The sequence below is a fragment of the Choloepus didactylus genome, chromosome 3, assembly GCF_015220235.1.
Source record: "Choloepus didactylus isolate mChoDid1 chromosome 3, mChoDid1.pri, whole genome shotgun sequence".
NCBI lineage: Eukaryota > Metazoa > Chordata > Mammalia > Pilosa > Megalonychidae > Choloepus > Choloepus didactylus.
Window position 1 is genome coordinate 125,143,824 of NC_051309.1, and position 21,260 is coordinate 125,165,083.

General features: G+C 37.7%; 1 long non-coding RNA gene across 1 annotated transcript in view; it reads right to left on the minus strand.

The window, feature by feature from the left end:
- The window catches only part of LOC119529794, a 48,979-nt gene extending 27,974 nt beyond the window's left edge, over window positions 1-21,005 (minus strand). Inside the window, exons 1-2 of the long non-coding RNA XR_005215950.1 lie at window positions 20,911-21,005; window positions 17,189-17,287 (exon numbers count right to left, since the gene is read on the minus strand). This is a non-coding gene — a long non-coding RNA (uncharacterized LOC119529794). The remainder of the gene's footprint in view (window positions 1-17,188; window positions 17,288-20,910) is intronic.
- Window positions 21,006-21,260: the final 255 nt, after the last annotated feature.

Genomic DNA, 21,260 nt, shown 5'->3' on the forward strand with positions numbered 1-21,260 from the left:
CCAAAAATTTTTTCCCATTGAGTTGGCTGCCTCTTTACCTTTTTGAGAAATTCCTTTGAGGTGCAGAAACTTCTAAGCTTGAGGAGTTCCCATTTATCTATTTTCTCTTTTGTTGCTTGTGCTTTGGGTGTAAAGTCTAGGAAGTGGCCGCCTAATACAAGGTCTTGAAGATGTTTTCCTACATTATCTTCTAGGAGTTTTATGGTACTTTCTTTTATATTGAGATCTTTGGTCCATTTTGAGTTAATTTTTGTGTAGGGGGTGAGGTAGGGGTCCTCTTTCATTCTTTTGGATATGGATATCCAACTCTCCCAGCCCCATTTGTTGAAAAGACCATTATGGCTCAGTTCGGTGACTTTGGGGGCCTTATCAAAGATTAGTCGGCCATAGATCTGAGGGTCTATCTCTGAATTCTCAATTCGATTCCATTGATCTATATGTCTATCTTTGTGCCAGTACCATGCTGTTTTGGCAACTGTGGCTTTATAATAAGCTTCAAAGTCAGGGAGTGTAAGTCCTCCCACTTCGTTTTTCTTTTTTAGAGTGTCTTTAGCAATTCGAGGCATCTTCCCTTTCCAAATAAATTTGATAACTAGCTTTTCCAAGTCTGCAAAGTAGGTTGTTGGAATTTTGATTGGGATTGCATTGAATCTGTAGATGAGTTTGGGTAGAATTGACATCTTAATGACATTTAGTCTTCCTATCCATGAGCATGGAATATTTTTCCATCTTTTAAGGTCCCCTTCTATTTCTTTTAGTAGAGTTATGCAGTTTTCTTTGTATAGGTCTTTTACATCTTTGGTTAAGTTTATTCCTAGGTACTTGATTTTTTTAGTTGCTATTGAAAATGGTATCTTTTTCTTGAGTGTCTCTTCAGTTTGTTCATTTCTAGCATATAGAAACATTACTGACTTATGTGCATTAATCTTGTATCCCGCTACTTTGCTAAATTTGTTTATTAGCTCTAGTAGGTGTATCGTTGATTTCTCAGGGTTTTCTAGATATAAGATCATATCATCTGCAAACAATGACAGTTTTACTTCTTCTTTTCCAATTTGGATGCCTTTTATTTCTTTGTCTTGCCGGATTGCCCTGGCTAGCACTTCCAGCACAATGTTGAATAACAGTGGTGACAGCGGGCATCCTTGTCTTGTTCCTGATCTTAGAGGGAAGGCTTTTAGTCTCTCACCATTGAGTACTATGCTGGCTGTGGGTTTTTCATATATGCTCTTTATCATGTTGAGGAAGTTTCCTTCAATTCCTACCTTTTGAAGTGTTTTTATCAAAAAGGGATGATGGATTTTGTCAAATGCTTTTTCAGCATCTATTGAGATGATCAATTGATTTTTCCCTTTTGACTTGTTAATGTGTTGTAATACATTGATTGATTTTCTTATGTTGAACCATCCTTGCATGCCTGGAATGAACCCCACTTGGTCATGGTGTATGATTTTTTTAATGTGTCTTTGGATTCGATTTGCAAGTATTTTGTTGAGGATTTTTGCATCTATATTCATTAGGGAGATTGGCCGGTAGTTTTCCTTTTTTGTAGCATCTTTGCCTGGTTTTGGTATTAGATTGATGTTAGCTTCATAAAATGAGTTAGGTAGTGTTCCATTTTCTTCAATGTTTTGAAAGAGTTTGAGTAAGATTGGTGTCAGTTCTTTCTGGAAAGTTTGGTAGAATTCCCCTGTGAAGCCATCTGGCCCTGGGCATTTATTTGTGGGAAGATTTTTGATGACTGATTGGATCTCTTTGCTTGTGATGGGTTGGTTGAGGTCTTCTATTTCTTCTCTGGTCAGTCTAGGTTGTTCATATGTTTCCAGGAAATTGTCCATTTCTTCTACATTGTCCAGTTTGTTGCCATACAGTTGTTCATAATATCCTCTTATAATTTTTTTAATTTCTTCAGGATCTGCAGTTATGTCACCTTTTTCATTCATTATTCTGTTTATATGGGTCTTCTCTCTTTTTGATTTTGTCAGTCTAGCTAGGGGCTTGTCAATCTTGTTGATCTTCTCAAAGAACCAACTTTTGGTGATATTTATCCTCTCTATTGTTTTTTTGTTCTCTATGTCATTTATTTCTGCTTTAATCCTTGTTATTTCTTTTCTTGTACTTGGTTTAGGATTGGTTTGCTGTTCATTTTCTAGCTTCTTCAGTTGATCCATTAGTTCTTTGATTTTGGCTCTTTCTTCCTTTTTAATATATGCGTTTAGTGCTATAAATTTCCCCCTTAGCACTGCTTTTGCTGCATCCCATAGGTTTTGGTATGTTGTGTTCTCATTTTCATTCGTCTCTATATATTTAGCAATTTCTCTTGCTATTTCTTCTTTAACCCACTGATTGTTTAGGAGTGTGTTGTTTAACTTCCAGGTATTTGTGAATTTTCTAAGTCTCTGATGGTTATTGACTTCTAATTGTATTCCATTGTGGTCAGAGAATGTGCTTTGAATAATTTCAGTCTTTTTAAATTTATTGAGGCTTGTTTTATGTCCCAGCATATGATCTATTCTGGAGAAAGTTCCGTGAGCACTAGAAAAGTATGTGTATCCTGGTGATTTGGGATGTAATGTCCTGTAGATGTCTGTTAAATCTAATTTATTTATCAGATTGTTTAGGTTTTCAATTTCCTTATTGGTCTTCTGTCTGTTTGATCTATCTATAGGAGAGAGTGATGTGTTGAAGTCTCCCACAATTATTGTGGAAACATCAATTGCTTCCTTTAGTTTTGCCAGTGTTTCTCTCATGTATTTTGTGGCACCTTGATTGGGTGCATAGACATTTACGATTGTTATTTCTTCTTGCTGAATTGCCCCTTTTATTAGTATGTAGTGGCCTTCTTTGTCTCTCAAAACATCCCTGCATTTGAAGTCTATTTTTTCTGAGATTAATATTGCTACACCTGTTTTCTTTTGGCTGTAGCTTGCATGAAATATTTTTTTCCATCCTTTCACTTTCAGTTTCTTTGTGTCTCTGTGTCTAAGATGAGTCTCTTGTATGCAACATATTGATGGTTCATTTTTTTTGATCCATTCTGCGAATCTGTATCTTTTAATTAGGGAGTTTAATCCATTTACATTCAACATTATAACCGTGAAGGCATTTCATGAATCAGCCATCTTATCCTTTGGTTTATGTTTGTCATATTTTCCCCTCTGTCTATTAATATCCTTTATTGTACCCATACCGAATCTCTTTAGTACTGAACCTTTCTCCAAGTCTCTCTGTCCTGTCTTTGTTTCTCTGTCTGTAGGGCTCCCTTTAGTACCTCCAGTAGGGCAGGTCTCTTGTTAGCAAATTCTCTCAGCATTTGTTTGTGTGTGAAAAATTTAAACTCTCCCTCAAATTTGAAGGAGAGCTTTGCTGGATAAAGTATTCTTGGCTGGAAATTTTTCTCACTCAGAATTTTAAATATATCGTGCCACTGCCTTCTCGACTCCATGGTGGCTGCTGAGTAGTCACTGCTTAGTCTTATGCTGTTTCCTTTGTATGTGGTGAATTGCTTTTCTCTTGCTGCTTTCAGAACTTGCTCCTTCTCTTCTGTGTTTGACAGTGTGATCAGTATATGTCTTGGAGTGGGTTTATTTGGATTTATTCTATTTGGAGTTCGCTGAGCATTTATGATTTGTGTATTTATGTTGTTTAGAAGATTTGGGAAGTTTTCCCCAACAATTTCTTTGAATACTCTTCCTAGACCTTTACCCTTTTCTTCCCCTTCTGGGACACCAATGAGTCTTATATTCAGACGTTTCATATTATCTATCATATCCCTGAGGTCCATTTCGATTTTTTCAATTTTTTTCCCCATTCTTTCTTTTATGCTTTCATTTTCCATTCTGTCATCTTCCAGGTCACTGATTCGTTGTTCAACTTCCTCTAGTCTTGTACTATGAGTGTCCAGAATCTTTTTAATTTGGTCAACAGTTTCTTTAATTTCCATAAGATCATCCATTTTTTTATTTAGTCTTGCAATGTCTTCTTTATGCTGTTCTAGGGTCTTCTTGATTTCCTTTGTATCCCGTACTATGGTCTCATTGTTCATCTTTAGTTCTTTGAGTAGCTGCTCTAGGTGCTGTGTCTCTTCTGGTCTTTTGATTTGGGTGCTTGGGCTTGGGTTATCCATATCGTCTGGTTTTTTCATATGCTTTATAATTTTCTGTTGTTTTTGGCCTCATGGCATTTGCTGAACTTAATAGGGTTCTTTTAGGATTTGTAGACCTATTGAAGTCCTTATCTCTAATTTATCAAATCTACAGCTTCATGGAGTACACTTTCTCTAACTAACCAGCAGGTGTTGTCCACGAGCCACCTGTTCTCCACAAGCCAGTTCTCCCCTGCTTAGCCTTTTTGGTGAGTGGGGGAGTGAGTCTTGTGGGGTCCAATTGGTGTACCAAGCTTGCGTGTGTAGTTGGTGTTGCCTGCCCTGTATATAGGGTGTGTTTCTGGGCAGTCAGGGAGGGGGGGGTGGCCCTAACAATCAAATCTCCCTGGTGATCCTAGAGTTTTAAAGCTGCTGCAATAGTCTAATCCTTCAGTTCAGTCCTGCCACAGTTTGTCTCTGCCACTGACCCACAAGTCTTTGGTATTGGCGTATGGCTCCTGAGACTTGCAAGTGGGCCCCTCTTCCAGGCTGTGCACCCCGGGTCCTCTGTTGAGGGATGACTGTGCTATGTCACAGGTGAGTGCCGTCCCCCCAGGGCAGTTCTGGGCTGCTGGGCTGTGTAGGGAGGCTCCCAGTCTGCTGAAATGATGGCTGAATGGGGCTTTGTTAATTCACACTGCTCCACCTTCCCAGCTCTGGGACAATCAGCTGAGGTTGCAGGGAAGGCTAATGTCCACGCCCAGTTTTGTGGTGTGTGCCTGTTATTTGAAGCACTTCCGTCACACTGGGTTGTCTGGGGCAGCTCTGGGCTATGGGGCTCGCGATGGGCAGGAGTGTTTCCTGTCCACCCGGATGATGGCTGTGAGCGGACACCCCCCTTTTCTTGGGAAGTTGTGGTGTTTAGTGAATTTTCTCAGCCACTGGATTATTGCCTTTTGTCTCAGAGCTCTCTTAGTTCTGCTCTTGACTTGACGTGCCCAAATTGCAAGTCTTTGAAGCTTTCTGTATTGGGCTTCTTAGAGTAATTGTTTTAGAAAAAGAAAAAAGGATTAAAAAAAAAAAAAAGGGCCCTCTTCAGAGATCTAATGGGTTATTGAAATGCTAAGAGACAAAGCAACCAGGGCCATTAAGGAAAGGTCCACAGGGCAGAGAGATCAGCTTTTCTTCGGGATTTGCATATGCGCCTCAGGGCCTGAGCTCCGCCCTTCCCCTTTCTATGTTCACCAGAACTCCAAAAATCCTCTGCTTTTATTTTGGAGTTTTTCGTGTTGTTTTTTTTTCTATGCCTGTCTCCTCTCTGCTGGGCTGGCAGCTCTCAGATTCTCTGGTGTCTGGTCTCAGTCTATCTATGGTTGGAGTTTGGATCAGTAGAATGAGTTTCCAATAAGGGCTGCCACTGCAGTTCTCCCTTCTCCTTCCCGGAGCTGACAGCCCCTCCTCCCACGGGACTGAGCCTGGCAGGGAGGGGCGCGGGTCCCCTGGCCGCGAAAACTTACAGATTTCACTGATCTCAGCAGTTCGACGTTTTCATGAGTGTTGTATGAAGTATGCCCAAAGTCAGATTGCTCTGTGGTGTCCAGTCCACGCAGTTCCTGGCTTTCTACCTACTTTCCTGGAGGAGTAACTAAAACATACAGCTCACCAGTCCACCATCTTGCCCCTCCTCGGGACCCATTTTTTATATATATCTGTTAAGATCATCCAGCAAATAGATATTTGGCACTATTTATGCCATTTCCCTTATCCTTTATACCTGCGATTAACTTCTTACAAGATATAACTATTGAATTTCACATGGTATTTTGAAAGGCCACCATTTTCAGCAAAAATAATCTGAAAGATTAGCCAAGCGATATACCTGGTACAATCAAACCATAAACAAACACCTAGAATTACACTTCTCCAGCATATACTATTGCCTATGGTCAGCAATTGAATAAGTAGAAAATGTAAGCACCAATGAGATGAAAAAGAGTTTAATGGTATTAAAGCATCTGAGGCTAATGAATAAGAATAATTTATGATGTTTTGTTTGTTTGTTTCCTCCTCTTTTTAAAAGATTACAAAAGGATTAGAGAGAATAGATCACCCTCAGTCACTTTGTGTTTTTACATACTCTAAAACTTGCCGCTCTGGGCAAGCTATACCCAGAAAAGATGGGGAAAAAAAAAAGATCCCAGCAGCAGAGCTATGAGGTTATTATTATTAGTAGTTTGAAAGGTTAAAACTTGGCTTTAAAAACTGGTAAGACAGAAATCACAATAATACTTAGCATTTGACAAAAAAGCACATTGTTTCTGGCTTAAAGAGGACAATGCACCCACCCACTCTAGGATTTCTGAGTAATAGCCTTTATATTTTATACTGGCTGAAACAGAAGAGTTAGATCCTTTTTCTAGTTCAGGGAGGAAGCGCAAAGAATCATTATGAAGTGTCTGACACAAGATAGGATCTGGACAGCCAAAGATTGGTATTCAATTCCACAGCCTGACTTTAACTTTCTCTTAGTTATATCTTAATTGCTTGTACTCAAGTTTTCAAAATATTTAAACTCATGATCTTTTCTGTAAAGCATTTCTAGGCTTCCCCTTATCAAAACCTTCCCTGGTCATCATTATATGGATGACAGGGACTTCCGTTATCAATTTTGGAAGTCAGATTTTATTTACATAGGCCAACCCCCCACCTCAAATTCTGACAGTGAAACTTATCTGCAATCTCTTAGTCAATAACACTACCTTGTTTTTTTATTCAGGAACTCAACCCATGCCTCAGCGTTATCCTTTTCTTCTTGTTCACCTTCTTTCACTACAGTTATTCAGTCCTGAAATCTTGTCCATCTCCTGAATATCTCTTGAAAATGTTCCCTCCTCCCCATTCCCACTGTCAAAGATTTTATTCTGGGTCTTGTTATCTCTTTTCTAGAATTAGCCTCCTAACTGGGCTTCCGATATCTAATCTCTCTCCTTTCTAATTTTATCTCTTTCCTTCTCCCAAACTTGTGTTTCTGAAACAAATTTGATCTTGTACTACTCAATTGAAAAACTTCATTAATGCCTTAGTATATGCAGGATAATGAAAAAAAAAATTCTTAGCTTGCCTTGTGTTTTCCTTCATAAGGTAGCGCCATATTACTTTTCTTATACCACTCCCTAACCACCACTTCATATTCCAGCCACAACAGATTTCCCCTTTCCCCAGAAAATACCCATGTACTCAGTAATCTCCTTTCTGGAATGAGAGATTAGGGAGATGGTAAAGCTCATTGTTGTGGACCATGAGTTTTGTACTGAATCCAAACAGGGCTTGAGTCTCTGCTCTGGAATTTACTAGCAGCAAGACCTGGTCAATTTACCAAAAATTACTAACCCATAAGCCCAGAGTCCTCATTTATTAAATGAGGATAATTGTACCTGCTTCTCAGGGTTCATTTGAAGATTATGTATAGTTACTTATACAAAGAGTGAGCACAATGACTGAAACATAGTAAATGCCCAATAAATAGTAGTTATTATTATTGCTGCCACTTTTATTACCACTATTTCTACTACTACTCCTACTACCACCATAGTCAGTTTTGCCTTTAGTTGGTAACACACTTTTTGAAATCCTCAGTGACGGATATTTGTGTTTTGAAAGTGAAACTTGATAATTAGAACAACTGAAAATAATTTAGATTTAATTCTTTAAAATGGATAATCACATTTTATAATACTATCATGGTTAAAAGTGAGATGTGATCATAAAATAATGTTATAATAGTCCAGTTTGAATGATTGACTTTGAAAACAATTTCAGCAGATGAGTTGAAAAGTACTTAGAGAACTCTTGTCATTTTTGAGGTAGTGGTATCATTAGAATGGCCATATAATTAAATTATCCAAATACTTTTCAGAATCAAAAAGGCATTGTTATTATGCCAGGAAAATAGATAAGAATTGAGGATCATCCTTAGGAAAATGTCTCCAAAGTTATTTCAGTAGGTTTTATTGTGAGTCAGATGTTGTGCCGGTTTGAATGTATTATGTCCCTCAGAAAAAGCCATATTCTTTGATGCAATCTTGTGGGGCAGACATAATAGTGGGGATTAAGTTGGAACATTTGGATTAGGTTTTTTGCATGGAGATGTGCCCCACCCAACTGTAGATGATAACTGATGGGATATTTCCATGGAGGCGTGGCCCCACCCATTCAGGGTGGGCCTTGATCAGTGGAGCCATATAAATGAGCTGACTCAAAGAGAAGAAACTCAGTGAAACTGTGAGTGACATTTTGAAGTGGAGCAAGCTTGCTAGAGAGGAATGTCCTGGGAGAAGCCATTTTGAAACCAGAACTTTGGAGCAGACGCCAGCCACGTGCCTTCCCAGCTAACAGAGGTTTTCCAGATGCTATTTGCCATCCTCCAGTGAAGGTACCCGATTACTGATGTTGTTACCTTGGACACTTTATGGCTTTAAGACTGTGACTGTATAGCCAAATAAACCCCCTTTTTATAAAAGCCAATCCATCTCTGGTGTTTTGCATACCGCAGCATTAGCAAACTAGAACAGATGTGTAGGCTTGGATTGACAAAGATATGATATAAATACAAAAGGGTCTAACATCAAAATAAACACTAAATTCAGTCTCTGTCATTCAAATAAAGCAAAATATTCCTTTTCTAGATTTTGTGATATGTGTAGCTTTTGGAAACAAAAACCTACTAAAATGGAAAATGTCAGCTATTTTGTCACTGAGAATTTAATTCAATGAGTAGAAGAATAGAAAAATAATTCCAGATGAATCTCCATTTTGGAAGAAATATGTATATCCCATTTATTTGAAGCCATAGCCAACAATTGTAATGGATCTGAATGTGTCTGGATGACGTGCCAAATGTGGTCAGCACAAAGAAGATCATTTGTAAATTATAATCCACAAAGCTAGCTACCCATAAGCTTGTTTGGGTTTTAGAGACAATAGAAAAATTTCAGGATTTTTAAAAATATTTGCATGAAGACAAGAAGACACTGGACAAGTTAAAGGTGTTACTATTTTTTAAAAGAATAAAATGACAGGTATGAAAATACCAAGTAAGCACAGTGTTGAAAAGCTGTCCTCACTACTGGAAAGAACCTGAAAAGGAAACCTCTTTTCCATTTGACATCTCACAACATTTTCCAAAAATTGTGCCAAAACGATTCTTTCCCTAGTTTTCTTAGTGGCAATCAACAGTCTGCATTTCGATAAGAGAAAAAAAATGCAAGGAAATTAGTTTATCTGCTAAAGGGACAGATTCCTGATGGTGATTTACCTGCTGACAATCTCACATGCATTTTAATAAGTTGGTTTTGAATCTCCTACATTTTTCTTTATTATCATCAGCTTTCCTGCATGATTATTAGGTGTGGAATATTTTACTAAGCACTGAGGTTACGAAAGTTTGTAAAGCACAGCTCCTTCCCAGCAGGTATTGGATGATAACTTTAGATTCTGCATCCTGTGATTGCTTGCCCAGCCATATCGATCAACTTTGTGGAAAAGAAATCCAGTCTGTTTCCAGAGTTAAATGGACTCATCCAGTATTTGGTTTGCATTCTTGTTTCTCATAACTTTTTCCTGCTTTTTCAACTCCTAATTCTTAGCTAACAATCTAGTACCATCAGTACATGCCATTGCCTCCTGACACCCTTACCTACATTCTGTGTTCACCCAACTGTAGATCCATGAACTGAACACTAATAGTAAGCCACTGATTTTGATCTTGATCTTGCCCTGTAGACCCCTGGATTCCACACAGAATCTACTTAGGTAAGGGACTGGAATTTTAAGAGTCAGAGAATAACACAAAAGTAATCTTTAAGAAATATTTGCAAATTCACATGAACATATAGATAAATATGAAAATCCATTCAAAAACATTTACTGAGCACCTACAGTATGTCCAGCATTGTTGAAAATGTTAGGGATAGAACACTTGAAAGAGCAATACAGTTCCTTCTTGCATGCTGCTTATAGTCTAGGGTATGTGTGGAGAAAAAACAATGTATTATGTGTGTAATGTACTTCTCAAGTACTGAGAAGTGTTCCGTGGAGAAGCAAAGCAGAACAAGGAGGCTAGGGTATGATTGGAGAGTACTTTTTTTTTAACAGGGTAGATAAGGAAAGCTGCCCTGATAAGTGTTTTTGAGCATAGACCTGAAGGAAGGGAAGAGGTTGAGAATATGTAGGGGAAGAGCCTTCCAGGGAAAGGAAAACCAAACTGCAAAGGCCCCAAGGCAGGAGTGTGCTTGGTGTTTGCAAAGAATAGTATACGGGATTAGAGCTCAATGAATGATCAGAGTATTAAAAAATAAGGTTAGAGAGGTTGGCAGAGGCAGGTCATGGAGAGTCTTCTGGGCCATGTTGAGAGGATTTTGGACATATTTGTGTAAGATGTAAAGCCATTGAGAGTTTATAGCAGAGGAGTGACATGGTCAGATTTCCTTTTTAATGGCTGTAAATGACTGCTATGTGGAGTAAGTCGAAAACAAGTATTCTAGTCCCAAAGCTACTGGTATATATCATGTGAGAGATGGGGGGGGGCTTGGATTGGATAGAAATGGAAAATATGAGGAGGCGAATTTGAATCCTGGATGTATTGAAAAGTAGAGTTGCAGGATTTGCAGATAGATAAACTGAAACCATGAGAGTGAAGGTTAAGGTAGAGTCTAAGTATTTTCACTTGAGCAAATGGCAAAATTGAGTTGTCATTTATTTAGATGGAGCAGGCTGAGGAAGAGGCAGGTGTTTGCATGTGTGTGTGATATCAAGAGTTTGGTTTCAGGCACAGTGAGTTTGGGATTCTAATTAGACAGCCAAGTTAAGATGCTTAGATGTAGTTGGGTTTGTTGGTTTCGAACACACATGAGAGTTCAGTGCTAGAGTATGAATTTGGGAGTCATTAGCATCTAGGCAGTATTTAAATCACTAGATGTGGATAAAAGCACCATGGAGTGAGTGAAAATAAGAAGCTTAAGGCCTGAAAGAGCATTACAAAATCAAGAGGTTGAGGAGATGGCACACAGCAGCATTAAAACTGAGAAGCGGGCAGTGAAGTATGTTAAGAAAGAGAGAGTGGTATCCTGTAGGCAAAGTGAAGACAGGTGTTCAAGGAGGGAAGGATCAACTATATCAAAGTGCTGCTTAGAAATCTAGTGAAATGAAGTCTAAGAAATAATCATTAAACTTGACAACATGGAAGCCACTGCTAACTGTGGCGAGGGATGTTCCAGTAGGATGACAGGGACAAAGCCTTGACTGAGTGGGTTCAGAGGGGCCCAAAGAAGAAGAAATGTTTTCAAGCACTGACAAAAAACACTGGCCAGTATTTCTAGAGTGCTTGGGATATGGAGGCATTTTTCTAAGCATGTTATATGCATTAATTTTCTATGAGGAAGGTATGAGTTTTAGCCATTTATAAATAAGGAAACTGAATTTACAGAGAAGCTAAGTAACTCATATAATAACAGAATAAGAGTGTGTTATTTGAAACTTTAGGAGTCTGGCTCCCAGAATCTGGCTCTTAATTGCTATGTTATGCCAGAAGAATCACTAAGATCAGTTCTGTAATTTTGCCATGGTAATATTGCAAAAAATTCCTTTTCATAGGAAGGACATTAATGATGAGGTTTTCAAGTTTACATGAAGTTGCTAGGAAATGTTTAATAATCTTATGGCTTCCTGCCTTCTCCTTCTCAAAATAAAATATTTAAAAAATTCTAATTTAGATTAATTAGGGGAGAGAGACAGAAAATACACTGAAAATATTTACTGGATGCTTACTATGTACCAGGCACCTCCTTAGTAAAATGAAAGACAAAGTCATTGTTCTCCCAAAGCTTAGTCTACTAAAAACAGAGAAAATTTAAAAATTACAAAATAGTGTGAGGTTGCGGTGAATATTATAGTAAGGCAGGCACATGTGCAATGGGAGCACAAAGCAGGGGGCTTATTTTGACCCAGAACCCAGTGACAGTCTCTCTCAGCGAGTGATGCTTAAGTTGAGATATGAGGGATATATGGATGTACAAGTATACAAGGTGAAAATCCCAATGCTTTGACTTTTAGAGGTAAGTATAGATCAAACTGTCACCCCATAGGCCAATTCTGGCATGTCATTTTTTTTTTGGGGGGGGGTAGCTAAAATTTTATTGGAACAAAGCTATGATCATCTGTTTACCTACTGATTGTTTATGGCTGCTTTCACACTGTAGTGGCAGAACTGAGTGGTCATATGGTCCTCTAGGCAAAATATATTTCCTATCTGGCCCTTTATAGTAAAAGTTTGCCAACCCCTGATATAAACCATCTTCCTGATTGCAGGCATATAGTTAGTTACCATTAGAATAAATGCTTTTGAAGGTACCTTTGTAAAAATTTGTCATTTGATTGACATGATGCTTAGAATAATTTTGAATTAGTTTCTTGAATTAAACCTAGTTGTAAAAAAAAAAAAAAAAAAGTAAAAAGATCTGGAAACACTGGCCCAGCTTTTTAGTAAGATAATTATTAACTAGTTCTCAGTAGCTGAGCCCCCTTAAGATGGATCATGAGCTCTCCAGAGCATCCTAGTTTCTCCCACTCCTTATTTGTTTTAAACCTGGCTCCTTTTCATTCATTTATATTACCTCTCTGGACCCTCTAGGAACTTGACTTTTGACCTCTGGAAAGTGAATCCAAGATGAAGTGCATCTTTCTAAGCAAAGGCCAGAACAGACAATCAATAGCAGTTCAAAGATTAACATAGAGTCTATTGACAGAGGTCCTGGCACATGTAAATGAATCTTTTTGTATATTTTATCAGAGTTGAAACCGCCTCAGTTTTATTATCTATCCCAGAGAATTACAGGGACTGAGATCAGAGCTTCTCATCTGGGAACAAGGGAAACTGTTTCCTGGAAAGGAAAGAGAGGTATTTTACTGGACCTCAAATTTCATGTAAATAAGAGAGCATTGTGTCAGTGTAAGAACAATACAGGCATTAGGTAAGAATATATCTAGGTCCAGTTTTACTTGAATGAAGATGATCATTGCTAATGACTAGTGATTATGTCTTTGTAATTTCACCATCGTCTATTATTTTTTCCCTCTATGTTTCCTTGTAGTTGTTGCAGAGAAAGAAGGGTAAAGGAAGGGACAAGGAAACAGCATTCTTTTCTGTATTGGACCTAGAGAAAAAGTGTCCAGGTGGGAGAAGAATGTTTGCAGAGAAGGAAGAAGCCAAATGAGTGGGGTTGTTAAAAGTTAACATGGGACAAGCAAAAGCAGGAGGTTCTGCATTACATTATACACGATCAACCCTAAGAGTAACATTTTGTTGATTCCACGTCTCGGCTGGGCTCTGTGGAAGTAGAGAGGTCCCAGCGTGTGGACTGGGAGTTAAATGATCCCAACTGCAAAGATAACAGAGCAGCAGGACATTGTGCTTGTATTTTGTGATGCTAAATGTTTGGCATTTCAGTTCTATCATCTGAAGTTTAGCAGAAAATACGATTCTTCCATCAAATCTAATGCATGTGAATGAATATCTTCTGATGTCTCTAAATTGTAATTTTGAATAATGGATTAAGGACACAAGTAGCCAGAATTTGTTTAGAGCCTAGAAATTTGAATTGATTTTCTTTTAGAAAATATAAATAACAGTTAATTGGAGAGAAACCGCAAGAAAAAAGTTGAGTCAAGTTGTATCTTGTAAAACTCTAATTAGGCTCATGTGTAAATGTTTCAGAATTGCTCTATTCCCTGTGCCCTCACTACATCTTGAGGCAAATTTACCTGAGAGCTTTCCAAGAAGATATTGTTACTTTTTTCTTTGTTCAAGAATTTCTAATATATTCCATGATTCTTCCTGATTTCCCACCTTATTTTCTACTCCCTTTGTTCTGTCCTCTTATCTTTTACTTTCTTATTCATTTCATCTGTTTGTTCAAGAAACTACTGCCTGAGATCATTTCATTATCTGACTACAGCATTTTTTACCACGAATTCTCTAATCCAGTGAAGTTGGCCCAACTCAAGACCCACCTCCTTTAGCACCTTCCTTGCTCAGAACACATAGAACTGTATGTACACATATACTGTGATATACAATGTGCAATTAATCATATGCTTATGTTTTGATGTGGCAATGCTGTGTAATGTGTTATTATTTGAAATGCTTATAATTTGGTCCTAAATCAAATTGCAAGCCACTCATGGTCAGAGTCCATGCCTCGAGCATTTTTTGTATCTCTCTCTTCTTCTATCCTTATATTGTACAGTGCAGTAGGTATTTGATTACTAGTAGTTGATTTCTTTTTCTATATTTAGCTGGAGAATGATCAAGACTTAGAGAACCATGCCCAAACTGATATATTCTGAAGATATGAAAATTGGGTAATCTATGAATTGTGATTTTTCTCTTGCTAATGGATGCTGTTCTATATGCTTTTGAAGACCTTTTAAAGTTTGTGGACTTCGTTAGATATGGATTCCAAATTCCAAATTTAATTGTTTTTTGCCTAATGACCTTAAGGTCAAAGGTATTACAATCAAAAGTCTAAGAAGCAAACTGTGATTTGTGAGAGCATCTTGTTGTTCCAGTAAAATAATCCTTTGGTATAAACTGTGCAAACTGTAGATAAGCAAAAAATCAAACTACTACTTTTATGAACATTGAGCTAAAGGGAAAGAGGCTCTGTGGGAAAGTAAATTTTAGTCAACTGGTGGAATGATTTTTCTGTAAGTAGCAGTCGTGAGTGTAGCATGGAGTCTGGGAGCATCCGTGTGTCAGGTGGGCTCCGCTGTGGATTTGGCAGAGTCCCCAGGGTGTGACTGGCAGGGGCTGTCCTGCAGCAGCTGGGAACACCAGGAGGCAGCAGCAGTGAGCATGTGGCTGGCAGCAAGACGGTCGTGTGGCTGGCAGGGGAGACCGGGAGGCAGTAACCTGGCTGGAGCTGTTGTCAGCAATTCAAACCGGGCATCGACCCCTCTCTTCACCGTCTCTCAGAAATCAAGGGTGGAGACCAACTGATTCTAAAAATAGTCGTCTAGGCCACATGAACTGGCCAAACAGAACATTTCATGTCTGTGTAGAATGACCTTCTTCTCTAAGAATATCCATTACTGGTTATCTTGTTGGCACCTGTTTTCTTCGATGGAAACTACAACCAGTAGAAGAATAAGGACATTTTGCAGCAAAAGAGAGACCTTTGCCTCCATCCTCAGAAATGCCTAATTAAACGTTAAGTCTTGACTAGCCATAGGCCAGGGAAGCATCTTGGCTCCTTTAACCAAGATTTAGAACAGCAATGCCCAAAGGTAACTTTCATTTTTCCAGAAACAAGGTTGTAATCTAGTATTAAAGAAAGGTCGCCTTTGCCGGCAAACCACGTCTATGCTTTGGCATTGTTTTAATACAAAGCACATCTGAATGAAAGAACATTAGGACAGCCAAGGTTAACTATCAGATGGCTCTGGAAACACACACACACACACACACACACACACACTCACACACACAGACACACACGTCTTGAATGTACCCAGTAGCTGCATAAATTATGTGAGGAAGGGAAATTAAAATCAGCAGTTCTTTATAGAAGTTGAGCAAAAAGCACAGTTTGAAAATTCTTTACCTGTGTTATGTTTGCTAATACACCCACAAGGAATTCATTTTCAACATTTACTAGTAGCAATCAGGAATAGATTAGCAATACTCATGATGGGGGTATGGCTCTTAAAGAAACCGTAGAACAGTCCAGCAGAATGTGGCAGCAGTATCATTAAAAGAATAATCTTGGCTGTATTCATATGTTCCATTCTTTTCCCATTTTCTCTGGTTTTCTCATATGTCTGACATCATCCCAACACTATCACGGAAATTTTAAGCTGTCTCTTCTTGGTAATACTATTTTGCCCACTTTTTACTAGCAAGAGTATTCTTATATATTTTAGTGGAGAGAAACAGAGTTCTTAGTGTGTGCATGAGGTAGGCAGTAGTGTCTGGGACATTTTGAGAAGTGGACTCTTTCCCATTGCTAGCTCTGTTGACAATAGGAACCATTTTGGTTAAGTCATGTGTTTGTGTTTCAATTTATTCCCCAAGAGAATGGGGGATAATCAAATGTAATCTCCCTCTTATATATTCCTAAGAACTGATAATATCTAAAATTATAATTTGCAACTTGTTTTGATATCCTTAAAACTAGGGACTTTATAAAATTGAATAGCTGACTTTTTCTAATATTCTTCACACTATACAGTAAATAATAAATAGCTAGAAGCTTCTTGCTGCTTTAAACATAATGTAGCATTTTTATGCGTGTAGGTTACAGCACTGCATTTATGAATTTCCTTTTTTTAGTTTTTACATGTCAATCCTTTGGCTGTGTATGTGGTAGAAGAATATTGCAAACAATGTGGAAACATTTCTTAGATGTTTACTGCTAATACTCATTTTTGTCTCTGCCATTTTATTTCATTCAGTGTCTCAGGAAGTCTAAGCAATGCTCACTACCGAATGTTACCACCTAATGCTGCATGATATTTTTCCCTTCTAACTATAAAGATAGTATCTTCCCAACATGACTACCTTGGAAAAAGAAATTGTTTCCTGAAGCAAGGTTGTGATTTCGTAAGGGCTCTTAATGGCATCTTTTCAGATAAATACATTGGAAGAAATGGATCAATGGCTTGGATTTTGATTATCCCATAGATCTATATTTTCATGTAATAAATGCAAAAACTGCTTTCATTTGCACTCAAGATCAGAATCACAAAGGACATTCAAGTAGCTGTCAAGAGCTCAGGGCTGGGAATCAGAATTCTGTACTGGGAATCAGAGAATCCTGTACTGGAAATCCAAGTTGCAAGCTTTGTGCCCCTGAGAATTCATAACTTAACCTCCTTCAGACATGCTTCCTCATGGATAAGATGGGGGTTATAACAAGCTCCATCACAGGAATACTGTGTAGACTCAATGATCTAATTCACGAATGGCTTGGTCCAGCCCCTCGCCAACAGTGGCACAAGGAGGGACTGCCCAGCAGTCTAAGCATATTCCTAGCTCCCACATGACATTACCTGACTTTCATCTTTAGGAATATCAGTTTTGTTTTTCTCAGCTGGTGTGGACTGCTTTTCAGGATTCCCAGAAATAATCGTTTCTATGGAGGCAATTCCCTGAAAAACAAAATGAAAGAAAACAAAAACCCAACAAAAATTGCAACAGACATAACTGATACATGGCATAAATGAATTAGTTACACATGGTCTGCTTTGTTTCCAAGGAAACTAGCACCAACATGGTTATTGTTTTTTGAAAATATTTCCTAAAAGTACTATTCAGGTTCTTTCTTAATGCCTTCGGAAGCCTAGAGATGACTTAGGCTATCATATAAAATGTAAATAAACACCCTGTGGTCAAATTATAAATTTTTTACCACAATTTATTATTTACAATTACTTTTGAATTAAAAAATATCAGTTGAGTACCTGCCGTGTCCCTTCTCTGCGCTGTGTGCAGGAGATACAGCAGCAAACAGGACGGACCCACATCACCTGCTGTTCTGCGGTTGACAGTGAAGTGGTGAAGTCGAATATGAAATGTGATTATGAGGATAGCAAGTGCGGCAAAGGGGGAAAAACGAGGTAAAATGGGAACACAGTAAGGGAATTTACCCTAATCTGGCTTGGCCATGCAATCTTTCTAGAGCAGAGAATATATTTTTTCAGTTCTAATAAAGAGGCCAGCTGCATCAGAGAGAGGTAGATTTCTTCACTTAGTAAATATTTTGCCAGGTCTTTATGATCAAGAATTAATTTTTCCAATTAACCAATGTCATGGATAGAAAGTATTGAGTTCATTCTTCCTTTTCTTTGCTGTACACGATTTAATGATAGTGGTGATTTAATAAACACTAACTATTGACTGATAAAGCTGTAGTGCTTTACAGGATTCAAATACAAACCCATGAATTATTATTTTCATTTTGTAGATAAAGAAACTGTGGAGGCACAGAATTTAATAACTGACTCAGTGTCACCAGGTAGGAAGTGATAGAGTTGAGAGTGTGCCAGGTCTGGTGTCGCCAACACTGACAAGATTTATCATTTCAAGACAATATGGCCCCAGTCAGAGCAAATATGTTCATTAGTGGTAGCTGGTGTTTTGTTATTCTTTACAATTTGTTCACATAACCTTAAATTATGCATCTCATCTAGATTTGAATGGAATGGGAATTTTAGGAGTTCAGAGGAAAACAATTGTTTAAGATGTTTACTGAATTAGATGATATGAACTCCATACCAGCAGGGTTCTTTGTACGACTTATTCACTGATTTGTTCCTAGAATAGTGCCTCTCACTCACAATGATTTGTTGTATCAACAAAATAACAAAAGAGAAAAAATAACCCAAAACAAAAGAATCATATTTGTCATTGGGGAGGGAGGAAAAAAGTAACATCACTTATTTGTATTTAAAGTTGTTACCTTCTCTCAAGTTCTTCTGAATCAAGTGAGAGATATTATCACTTTGATGCAGTTATTGATTTAGAAATTATTTGAAGCTCTAACAGAGGATTTTGATGTGCTAATTTCCTGATGAAGAATAAAGGGAAGATGAGTAAGTTGCTTGTTAGGAGGTGCATGAGGTTTAGTTTATAAGGTAAATATGAAAATAGAGCAGAAAGTAGTGTCTGCATGGAAGAAATGACAACAGTTTAGGGATCAAGGGATAGTTTTATGTGAATGCCCTCTTCATATTGAAATAGATTGTTTTGTATACTTCTTTCCCTGCATGAAATAATCTGAAGGTCTGGGAAGCTTCCAGGAGTGATGAAGCACTCAGTATAAAAGTAAGAATGAAACAATAGATCTACAGAACCAAGATATGACATTATAAAATGAATTATCAATTACTATTAGAAAGCCTGGCTATGCAGGATTATCTTTTTTTTTTTTTTTAATCACTTGTCCATTTAACAAATACTGATTTGTGATACCTACTATGTGTCACACACTGATTCAGACTCTCGAAGTTGATCAGTGAACAAAATAGACAGAAATCTCTGCCTGGATGGAAATTACAGTCTAGAAAGGGAAGAACATATTCAGTAAACATAATAAATAAGCACATTATATAGAATTTGAGATATGATTAAGCCTTATAGGGAAAAAGAAAAGGGAGGGTGGGGTAAGGAGTATACTAAGAAAAGGTGGGCAGTTTCAACTTAAATAGGGTGGGCAGAGGAGACTTTATTGAGAAACTGAAATTAAAGGTAGACAAAGGCAGTGAGGGTGTTAGCTCTGCATGTATCTGGCACAAGCATTCCAGGCAGTGAGAACAGAATGTGCAAAGATCTTAAGGCAGGAGCATGCCTGAAATGTTGAGAAGCAGCGAGAAGCTGCGTGAGCAAGGGAGACAGCAGTGGGAGGTGAGGTAGGAGAGGGTGATCCAGATCACTAGGGCCTTTGAGCCATTGTAAGGCCTTGGGCTCTTGCTGGATCTGGAATGGGGAGAAATTTGAAAGAAATTTGCCCAGAGTGATGGCATGAGCTAGCCTGCTTTTCAAAGGATCTTCTGTAAGGTTACAAGAATGGGAGCTAGGAGACACTTCAGCTTTCCAGGCAAAAGAGGATGTTGAACTAGTGTGGTTGCAGCGGAGGTGGTGAGAGTGGGCAAGTTCTGATCATATGTTGATTTCTTAATAAATTGGTTGTGGGAATGAGCACAAAGAAAAGATCAATTTAGTGGAATTTATTTTAAGCTTCTGTCATTAAATTCAATTTTGGTAAGCATGAAATGATTAAACCTGTATGACTGCTTTACCTTGGTAAAAACTTTTAATGAAATTTTTATGCAGCTAATACCACCAAATTACTGATTTCAACCAATGATTTTTTTTTTTTTTTTTTTTTTTTTAGTGAATTTAGGATTTAAACCCTGGCTGTTCATTAGATTTACGTGAAAACTTAAAAAAAATAATAGATGCCGTGTGCTACTTCAGAACAGCTGTCTGAGACCCTGTGATGGTGGTATGTGGATGCTTACACTTTTTTAGGTTAAACATTTCCCAGATAATCCTAATGTATAGGAGGGTTCGAAACAGGGAAATATTGCATAATATTGCATGCTTGTATTAAGTCAGGGGAAGTAGTGACCCCCTCCCCCAAAGGAAGAAGTTCATAACTTTATCTTGATTTTCTGATAGTGTAGTTTTAATTCTTTCTGAAAATTTTAAAGCAAACACCTACACACCAAAAATATATTCTTTTCCTTTTAGAACTTTGTTCAGTAAGGGCAGTCATTTATAGTACCTCTTTGAGCTAGAGCCCCCAGAAATTAGCACTTGAGCTCAGAAGATATACACATTATTTCTGAAAGTGTTATTGATGCCAAGACTTGTGTGAGGAAAGAAACCAAATTAATCACGTGGGTTTTAAGTCCATTAGAAACACCAGAGAGGGAGGAAATTTCTTTTTGCCAAATGGAAAATGTCAAAAAATCAGCAGGGTAAAAAAGGATTGGATTTTCATGCTTCTAAGAAGAAGGAAAATGGAAACAAAATAGGGACTAAAACATGCCAGCCGATTCTCCTAAATATGTCAATTTAGCGCATATCCATCATTGATACAGATCTTTACTGTATTATTTACAGACTTTATTTATTTATTTTATTTTATTTATTTACCAGGTCTTTAAAATAAATGTCCCCTTCTGTTTATTCCCCTGAATCATTTCTTCTCTATATCTGATATTACAGAATAGGGTCTAGGCTTGGTAAACCATGAATCTCTTCTTACCTGCTGGATTAAGTCTTTGAACTCAGAATCTGTCTGTTCTTTTCTGCTGTTAATTGTTTCCACTTCTGTCTGCTCACTGACAATGTGAAAAGGTGCTGTTAAAATAAAAGTGTAGACAGTGAGATCATTTTAAAGATATTTTTCAGAACATGAATTTTCATCATTAAAGTATATAGCAAATACATTTTAAATAACATATATAAATAAGTTAAGTCTTTAGTACAAACAGTGTAATGAACTTTGTTCAGAATTTTACTGAGAATTTTGGACTTATTATAATGAATATAAGCCTACCTAATCATACGAAACCAGTGTTTGATTGGCTATAACAAAATTGTTGTAAAAAGAAC